The following is a 6,000-nucleotide window of genomic DNA, read 5'->3' as shown; positions in this document are numbered from 1 at the left end:
TAGATTGAAGCACTTTTGCTGCTGTCCTTTCCCACTAAAGTGACCTCCATATGCAGATCCATGGCACTGCCATAATACTTCCTGTCCTTTCTCATGGGGTATACACCTTCTTAGGATTCCATCAGCACACTTCTTAAACAAATAAGGATCGTCTCAGATGTAGTGTTTGGCATCCTTAATTAGCTTCCTCCTCATGTGCCTATTGATGTTGGTTGGTAGTTCCCCAATAGCCTTGAAGTTGGCTATGTCTACAAACCAAGGGGCTACTCGAATCATCATCAATTGTTCATCAGGGAAGCTTTCATTGACTGCTACTTGCTGCATCTCTTCTTCTTGTGGGATCCTTGAGAGGTGGTCAGCTACCTTGTTCTCTGCTCCGCTCCTATCTTTAATCTCAATATCAAATTCTTGGAGCAGCAAAATCCACCTTATTAGTCTGGGCTTAGATTCTTGTTTGGTAAACAAGTATTTGAGTGCTGCATGATCAGTGAACACAATTACTTTAGAGCCAATAAGATATGATCTAAATTTGTCAAAAACAAAAATTATGGCTAAAAGTTCTTTCTCCGTGGTGGTATAGTTTCTTGATTCTCATTAAGAACCTTGCTAGCATAGTAAATAACATGTACTAGCTTGTCTTTCCTCTGTCCTAGAACAGCACCAACAGCAAAATTAGATGTATCACACATTAGTTCAAAGGGAAGATCCCAGCTTGGTGGTGCTATAATAGGTGCAGAGGAGAGTTTCTTCTTAAGTTCATCAAAGGCTACCATGCACTCTCTATCAAAAACAAAGGGAGTATTTGAGACAAGTAGGTTGCTAAGGGGTTTTGCAATCTTTGAAAAATCTTTGATAAACCTCCTATAGAACCCAGCGTGTCCCAAAAAATTTCTGATTGCTTTGACATTGCAAAGTGAAGGTAATTTTTCAATTACTTCCACTTTTGCCTTGTCCACTTCTATGCCATCTTTTGAAATCTTGTGACCAAGAATCACCCCTTCAGTCACCATAAAATGGCACTTCTCCCAGTTTAAAACCAGGTTGGTTTCTTGACACTTTTTAGTACAAGAGCAAGATGGTATAGGCAATCAGAATATGAGTTCCCAAATACAGAGAAGTCATCCATGAATACTTCTATGAACTTTTCAATTATATCTGAAAAAATGGAGAGCATGCACCTTTGGAATGTTGCAGGTGCATTGCACAATCCAAAGGGCATTCTCCTATAAGCAAAGACACCATATGGACAAGTAAATAAAGTTTTTTCCTGATCCTTGGGGTCTACAACAATTTGATTGTAGCCCGAATACCCATCTAGGAAGCAATAGTACTCATGTCCTGCCAATCTTTCAAGCATCTAGTCCATGAAAGGTAAGAGAAAGTGGTTCTTCCGGGTGGCTTCATTGAGTTTCCGGTAGTCAATGCACATACGCCATCCGGTCACTGTTCTTGTGGGTATCAATTCATTCCTCTCATTTGCCACAACAGTGATCCCTCCTTTCTTAGGGACTACTTGCACCGGGCTTACCCAAGGGCTGTCTGAGATGGGGTAGATCACCCCTGCTTGCCACAATTTCAACACTTCTTTCTAAACCACTTCATTCATAGTTGGGTTCAGCCTCCTTTGTTGTTGTCTTGAAGGTTTGGCATCTTCTTCAAGTAAGATCTTATGCATACACATTGAAGGACTGATCCCTTTTAAATCTGCAAGTGTCCAGCCTATGGCATCCTTGTGTTGTCTCAGCACTTGGATGAGCTCCTCTTCTTGTTCCTTACTCAGACTTGAATTTATGATCACTGGTTGGGTGTTGTTGGCACCTAGATATGCATATTTCAAGCTGGGTGGTAATGCTTTCAGCTCTAGTTTTGGTGACTCTGTATCTTTGTTGCTTGTAATGGTTGGCATGATTGAGTTTCCCATGGTTGCTTGTGGTGATTCTCCATCTGGTGCTTGTTCCAGCTCAATGGTTCTTTCACATTGTTCTTCTTCCAAGACTTCTTAAACTATTTATTCCATGGTGTCTACCAGCATACATTCTCCTATGGATTCCTTGGGGTAACTCATTGCTTTGAAGACATTGAAGACCATTTTCTCTTCATGCAACCTCAAGACTAGTTTTCCTTTTTGTACATCGATGATGGCTCCAGCAGTAGCTAGGAATGGTCTTCCTAAGATAATTGACGTGTTGGCCTCTTCTTTCATATCCAGCACAACGAAATCAGCAGGAAAGATGAACTCTCCTACTTTCACTAGCAAGTCTTCCACCACCCCATGTGGAAACTTAAATGTTCTGTCAGCCAATTGGAGTGCCATTCTTGTTGGCTTGGCTTCTTCAATCTTCATCCTTCTCATCATGGTCAGGGACATTAGATTTATGCTAGCTCCCAAATCACACAAAGCTTTCTCAATGGTGATGTCTCCTATGATGCAGGGAATTTGAAAACTCCCTGGGTCTTTCAGCTTTTGAGGCAGCTTCTTCTGTATGATGGCGCTGCATTCTTCGGTTAAGATTATGGTTTTTTTTGCTTCCCAGTTCCTCTTTTTGGTTATAAGCTCCTTCAAAAATTTAGCATAGAGTGGCATTTGTTCTAATGCCTCAGCAAATGGTATGTTGATTTGGAGCCTCTTGAAGATCTCTAGGAACTTAAAAAACTGGCCATCCTTCCCATATTTTCCCAGTCTTTGTGGGTATGGTGCTCTTGGCACATAAGCCTTCAAGACTGGTTTTGGTGGAGGTGGAGCAGGAATTTCTTCTTCATCCTTGTTCTCATGCTTTGCTGCAACTTCTTCATGCTTGTCTTTGCTTGGGGTTCCTTCTTCTACAACCTTTCCACTTCTTAGAGTAATGGCTTTGCATTCCCCTCTTGGTTAGCCATGGTATCACTAGAAAATATGTGTGTGAGAAGTGGGATTTGCTTGGACAAAATCCCCACTTGTGCTTCCAACTTTGAGATTGCTGCGCCTTGATTTTTCAAATTTGACCTGTATTCCTCTTGATTAGCATCTATCCTTCTGTCAGTTTGTGTTTGTCTGTCCATGAGGGTGGAGACTGCTCCTGTAATTTGTGAGGACAGTTGTGCTATTGTAGCTTCCATTCTCTCAAAGTTGCTCTTGATCTCACATGGTTGCATAGTTGCGGATGGTGTATCTTGATTGAGGTTGTTGTGTGTGGGTTGGTTACTATGGTATGATGTGTTTTGTGAGTTGTGGTAGGGTCTATGGTTCCCTGTTTGATGGTTGGGGTTGTGGTTGAAATGCTGATTTGATGAATAAGGCTTGTTGTGGTCTTGGTTGTGGTTTTGTTGATTTTTCCACCCAAAGTTTGGGTGGTTCTTCTAACCTGGGTTGTATGTCTTAGAGTGTAGTCATATGGTGGTCTGGATGAATTGTTCACATAATTGGCTTGTTCTCAGTCACCTTCAGATTCTGGTGCATTCCCTTCTTGTTGAGGAGTTTGGTCTTGAATGACTGAGGCTTGGTTGGCCTCCATCCTTTTGGTTAGAGCTGCTATTTGAGCCGAAATTACTTTGTTCTGAGCTAACAAAGCATTTACAGAGTTGAGCTCTAGCACTCCCTTCTTCTGAGTCCTTTCTGAAGCATAGAAATACTCATTTTTAGCTACAGTCTCAATGACATCTATGGCCTCTTCAATGGTTTTCTTCTTGTTGAGTGAGCCTCCTGAAGAATAATCCACAGCCTTCTTTGCTTCATAGGATAGCCCCTCATAAAATATGTGTAGTTGTACCCATTCATTGAACATCTCTGGTGGACATCTTCTTGTCAGATCTTTGAATCTCTCCCAAGCCTCATAAAGTGTTTCTCCATCTTGTTGTCTGAAAGTTTGCACCTCAACTTTCAGCCTATTGATCTTTGTGGGGGGTAAAATCTTGTAAGAAATCTGTTCACTACCTCCTCCCATGTAGTTAGGCTTTCCTTGGGGAATGACTCCAACCACTTTTGCTGCCTTATCTCTGAGTGAGAAAGGGAACAAGAGTAGTTTGTAGATGTCGGGGTGTACCCCGTTGGACTTTACAGTATCACATATCCTCAAGAATGTGCTGAGATGTTGATTAGGGTCTTCTTGGGCACTTCCTCCATATGAGCAATTATTCTGAACAAGTGTGATGAGCTGAGATTTCAGCTCAAAATTATTGGCATGAATTGTTGGCTTGAGGATGCTGCTGCCACAATTTTCTGGGTTTGGGTTGATGTAGGAGCCTAAGACTCTCTTTTCTTGCCCATCATGATTTACTGGGCCTTCTCTAGCATTGTGAGCTTCTTCTTCATGGTGGTTCTCCATGTTCTCCTCCATGTTTGTTTCAAAATACTCTTCCTCTTCCTCAGCACCAATGACTCTTTTCCCTCTTGCTTCACTCCTTAATCTAAGGAAGGTCCTCTCAGGTTCAGAATCAAAGGAAGTTGAAGAATCGCTTCTTCTACCTGTCATACAACCGACAAGGCAAAAAGTAAGAAAGAAAATGAATGAAGAAATTACTCTTATTTAGAGTGGTTGTTAGTGTGAGTGGTGCAATTAATCAAACAGTTAGAGGAGTGGAAATATGTATAAAAAATACTCAAAGAAGAAAGAAATAGAACTCAAAATAAAAGAAAATAAAAAGGTGCTAAATAAAATAACAAGGAATTTAAATTGCTTAATCTAGCTCTCCAATCGATTTAATCACTGTCAAATTTAAGCCAATCCCCGGCAACGGCACCATAAAACTTGATGAATCGAATTCACACCCCATTCAAAATTGGTGAATTAGTCCTTTTGGCAAGCGCACCAAAATTATCATCAAGTAATAACCCACAGTGGAGTAGGATCGTATCTACAGAGATTAGCAAATTCGAGCAGTTTTAATCAATTAATGAATTAGTCAAGCGGATCAATAGGATTGTAGAGTGCAGAATTATAAATGACATAAATGTAAATGACTAGAATATAAAGAAAAGTAATAAAGTGCAGAAATATAAATGGCAGAAAGTAAAATGACTTGAATGTAAATGGGAATGGGGAATTGCTGAATGTAAAAATAAGCAGTAAAGAAATGGATAGATAAGAATGGGAAAATTCATTGAGATTGGGAGATGTTGTCTCTTTAGATCGAATCTAGCTTATATCCCCTTCAATCATGCAACTCATTGACCTTTTGGAAATCATGATTGATTGAGCCCCAATCCCTTGGTGACTCAATCTCTCAGATCTTGATCAATAGCCAATTCCTTGGTCTAATTGCTCATGAAGAGAGATATGCTTGGTCCCTGATTATACCACACACCATTATAGGTCCAAGTAGAGGGAGGATTATATGTCACATATCCAAACACCAAAACCCAGATTCTACTCTAGTGTGAGAAGGGATTTCAAGCATAGTTTCATGTTTCCTTTCCCAAGGTTCCCATGAAACCCAATTACATTCAATCTCTTTCCCAAGATAATTGAATACTAAGCATTAAGAACGAAATTCCTTCTAGAAAATCAAAGAGAAGATAAAGAGAAGAAGGATTTCACTATCATCAATCCATCAAGTACAACAGAGCTCCATCTCTCAATCTTGGCGTGCCACGCCTTCGAACTCAAGTGGCATGCCATAGTGGATTTCTTGTGTTGGCGTGCCATGCCTTCGAACTCAAGTGGCATGCCCCTTGCCTTTCTCACTTCTCTTTGCCTCTGAAAACTTGTACTGGTGTGCCACACCCAAGGTCTGGCGTGCCACGCCCTTGCTTTATGCTTGGCTAGGCTTCTTTGGAAAGTTGAACTAGCGTGGCACGCCTAGGGTCTGGCGTGCCACGCCCCTTTTGTGAGTGAGTGGTTCCTCTGTTTGGCGTGCCACTCCACGAACTTATGTGGCACGCCCCAATGCTTCGCTCTGAATGACACTGGTGTGCCACGCCTGCTTGCTCAAGTGGCACGCCCAAGTGAATAATGGTGAGTGGCGTGCCACGCCTTCGATACCAAGTGGCACGCCCCATGTAATTGGCCTCCTTCTTTCTCTCTG

Source organism: Arachis hypogaea, chromosome 20 (genome assembly GCF_003086295.3).
Source record: "Arachis hypogaea cultivar Tifrunner chromosome 20, arahy.Tifrunner.gnm2.J5K5, whole genome shotgun sequence".
Lineage (NCBI taxonomy): Eukaryota > Viridiplantae > Streptophyta > Magnoliopsida > Fabales > Fabaceae > Arachis > Arachis hypogaea.
Note: the sequence above shows the minus strand (reverse complement) of the source record.